The sequence below is a fragment of the Pristiophorus japonicus genome, chromosome 7 (genome assembly GCF_044704955.1).
Source record: "Pristiophorus japonicus isolate sPriJap1 chromosome 7, sPriJap1.hap1, whole genome shotgun sequence".
NCBI lineage: Eukaryota > Metazoa > Chordata > Chondrichthyes > Pristiophoridae > Pristiophorus > Pristiophorus japonicus.
In genome coordinates, this window is record NC_091983.1 from 190,601,817 (window position 1) to 190,605,556 (window position 3,740).

The 3,740-nt window shown below is 48.6% G+C and overlaps 1 pseudogene; it reads left to right on the forward strand.

The window, feature by feature from the left end:
- The first annotated feature begins 2,985 nt into the window (after positions 1-2,985).
- Positions 2,986-3,220, forward strand: LOC139267516 (U2 spliceosomal RNA; annotated as a pseudogene).
- The last annotated feature ends 520 nt before the right edge of the window (positions 3,221-3,740 follow it).

Below are 3,740 nucleotides of genomic sequence, written 5' to 3' on the forward strand. Positions count from 1 at the left end.
TGGAGTACTGCGTGCAGTTTTGGTCACCTTACTTAAGGAAGGATATTCTAGCTTTGGAGGGGGTACAGAGACGATTCACTAGGCTGATTCCGGAGATGAGGGGGTTACCTTATGATGATAGATTGAGTAGACTGGGTCTTTACTCATTGGAGTTCAGAAGGATGAGGGGTGATCTTATAGAAACATTTAAAATAATGAAAGGGATAGACTAGATAGAGACAGAGAGGTTGTTTCCACTGGTAGGGGAGACTAGAACTAGGGGGCACAGCCTCAAAATACGGGGGAGCCAATTTAAAACCGAGTTGAGAAGGAATTTCTTCTCCCAGAGGGTTGTGAATCTGTGGAATTCTCTGCCCAGGGAAGCAGTTGAGGCTAGCTCATTGAATGTATTCAAATCACAGATAGATAGATTTTTAACCAATAAGGGAATTAAGGGTTATGGGGAGCGTGTGGGTAAGTGGAGCTGAGTCCACGGCCAGATCAGCCATGATCTTTTTGAGTCGTGGAGCAGGCTCGAGGGGCTAGATGGCCTATTCCTATTCCTAATTCTTATGTTCTTATGTTCTTATAGTCGAGCAAGTGCCAGTGTTTGGAGCAAGGGTGTTGTCCCGATCCTTGTATTTGTCCCTCTGGCGGAACAGGGTGTTGGTGATGAGGAGTTCATGTTCTAGACATTTTGTCAGGAGTAGGGTACCACTGAAGTTGGCTTTCCCTACCTTCTGTCTGCCAATCATGCCTCCCCATCGGGCTGTATCTTTGCTGACCCTGGCATTAAAGTCACCCAGCAGGATCAATTTATCGCCCATGAGGACGCGGGACAAGGATGTCTCAAGGTTGGAAGAAAAACCCTCTTTAGCCTCATCTGTTGCATCGATTGTAGGGGCGTATGCACTGTTAACTGTGGCGCATTGGTTCCGGGATAGGGTAATACGAAGAGTCATGAGGTATTCATTAACCCCACAGGGGGAGTCTTTGAGGCGGTCGACCAGCTCATTCTTGACGGCAAAGCCGATTCCATGAAGGTGGCGTTCTGGCTCTGGTTTCCCTTTCCAGAAGAAGGTGTAACCTCCACCATGTTCCTTGAGCTGTCACTTGCCCTGCCTGCCGGGTCTCGCTTAGGGCGGCGATGTCAATGTCAAAACGTCTGAGTTCCTGGGCAACTATGATGGTGCGGCATTCCAGCCTGTTGCTGTTGGAATTATCCATGAAGGTCCTCACGTGTCCAGGTCCCGAACTTCATACTGACGAAGTGGAAGATGCCTGTGCGTGAGTTCTTTTAATGTGAGGTGGTCGCTGCACACCGGCAGCCACACGGGCTTAGCTGAGAAAGGACTTGGTCCAGTGGCAAGGGCGTCCAAGACAACTGGAGACCAAGCACAGCTCTATAAGCCTAATTGCTCGCATGCAGCAAGACGTGGACGACGTTCAGGCTTGGACTGATAAGTGGCAAGTAACATTCGTGCCACACAAGTACCAGGCAATGACTATCTCCAACAAACAAGAGTCTAATCCTCGTCCCTTGACATTCAATGGCATTACCATCACCTCTACTCATTGGAATTAAGAAGAATGAGAGGTGATCTTATCGAAACATATAAGATTATGAGGGGGCTTGACAAGGTGGATGCAGAGAGGATGTTTCCACTGATGGGGGAGACTAGAACTAGTGGGCATGATCTTAGAATAAGGGGCTGCCTATTTAAAACAGAGATGAGGAGAAATTTCTTCTCTCAGAGGGTTGTAAATTTTGGAATTCGCTGCCTCAGAGAGCTGTGGAAGCTGGGACATTGAATAAATTAAGACAGAAATAGACAGTTTTTTAAGCGATAAGTGGATAAGGGGTTATGGGGAGTGGGCAGGGAAGTGGAGCTGAGTCGATGATCAGATCAGCCATGATCTTATTAAATGGTGGAGCAGGCTCGAGGGGTCGTATGGCCTACTCCTGTTCCTATTTCTTATGTTCTTCTGTTCTTATGTTCAAATCCTCCACCATCAATATCCTGGGGGGGTCACCATTGACCAGAAACTTAACTGGACCAGCCACATAAATACTGTGACTACAAGAGCAGGTCAGAGGCTGGGTATTCTGTGGCGAATATCTCTCCTCCTGACTCTCCAAAGCCTTTCCACCATCTACAAGGCACAAGTCAGGAGTGTGAGGGAATACTCTCCACTTGCCTGGATGAGTGCAGCTCCAACAACACTTAAGAAGTTCGACACCATCCAGGACAAAGTAACCCGCTTGATTGGCACCCCATCCACCACCTTAAACATTCACTCCCTCCATCACCGGCGTACCATGGTTGCAGTGTTTGCCATCTACGAGATGCACTGCTGCAACTCACCAAGGCTTCTTCAGCAGCACCTCCCAAACCCACGACCTCTACCACCTAGAAGGTCAAGGGCAGCAAGCGCATGGGAACACCACCACCTGCCCGTTCCCCTCCAAGTCACACACCATTCTGACTTGGAATTATATCACCGTTCCTTCATCGCTGGGTCAAAATCCTGGAACTCCCTCCCTAACCGCACTGTGGGAGGACCTTCACCACATGGACTACAGCAGTTCAAGAAGGCGGCTCACCACCATCTTCTCAAGGGCAATTAGACATGGGCCATAAATGCTGGTCTTTCCAGCAATACCAGGTTCGTGCCATGGAGGTGGATGGGTCAGGTCCCCCACACACCTCCGTGGAGGTGGATGGGTCAAGCCATCCCACCCACCTCCTGTTTACAAAAATGTAAGCATATACCTTCCTGACCAGGGAGAAACCACCCGGAGGTCATGGTGGCTGGTCAGGTTAGTTATGCAGATCTTAGCCAAAAGGCCGAGAACGGTGCAGTGGCTCTAGGCCTTTTGGCTAAGAGCATTGGCGCAGAGTGATCCTTGACTGGTGCAGGGTGACCTCTGGCGTTTGTGACTTGACAAAGAATTGGAAACGATTGGCTACGAATTTATAAAAAAAAAAAAAAATGCTGGTCTTTCCAGCTTCTCGGCCTTTTGGCTAAGATCAAGTGTAGTACCGTTTCTGACCAGCCACCATGACCTCCGGGTGGTTTCTCCCTGGTCAGGAAGGTATATGCTTGCTTTTTTGGAAACAGGAGGTGGGTGGGGTGGCTTGACCCATCCACCTCCACGGAGGTGTGTGGGTGGCTTGACCCATCCACCTCCATGGCACGAACCTGGTATTGCAGTACTTCCAGGAACGGTGCAGTGGCTCTAGGCCTTTTGGCTAAGAGCATTGGCGCAGAGTGATCCTTGGCATGTGCAAGGTGACCTCTGGCGTTTGACAAAGAATTGGAACGATTGGCTACGAATTTCAAAAAAAAAAAAAAGAAAATAAATGCTGGTCTTTCCAGCGATGTCCACATCCCATGAACGAATAAAAAAAAAACTATTGGCCCTGAAATCTTGGTCCTCAGCTTCCCGCGGCGCTCGACAGAAAAAGGTAAAAAAGATGCGCACCTACCTTATCCTGCTGCACCCTCCAGCGATCCCGGTCCTGAGGCCTCCTCTCCCTGCGCATCGGAACTCGTGCACATCGGGACATCCGTATGCTGGAGCTGGAGTCACATGGCACTGGGCAGCCAATCCAGGAACAGTATTTTCTCATTCGTAACTTACTTTAGTGGGCAGGGTTTTGAACATTAAAATGTGTTTTTAAAATTTTATTTTACTATGTTTTTGTATGTTTTAAAACTCTTACACCTGTAAAAGTAAGCTATGTGCCTGCTTTTAT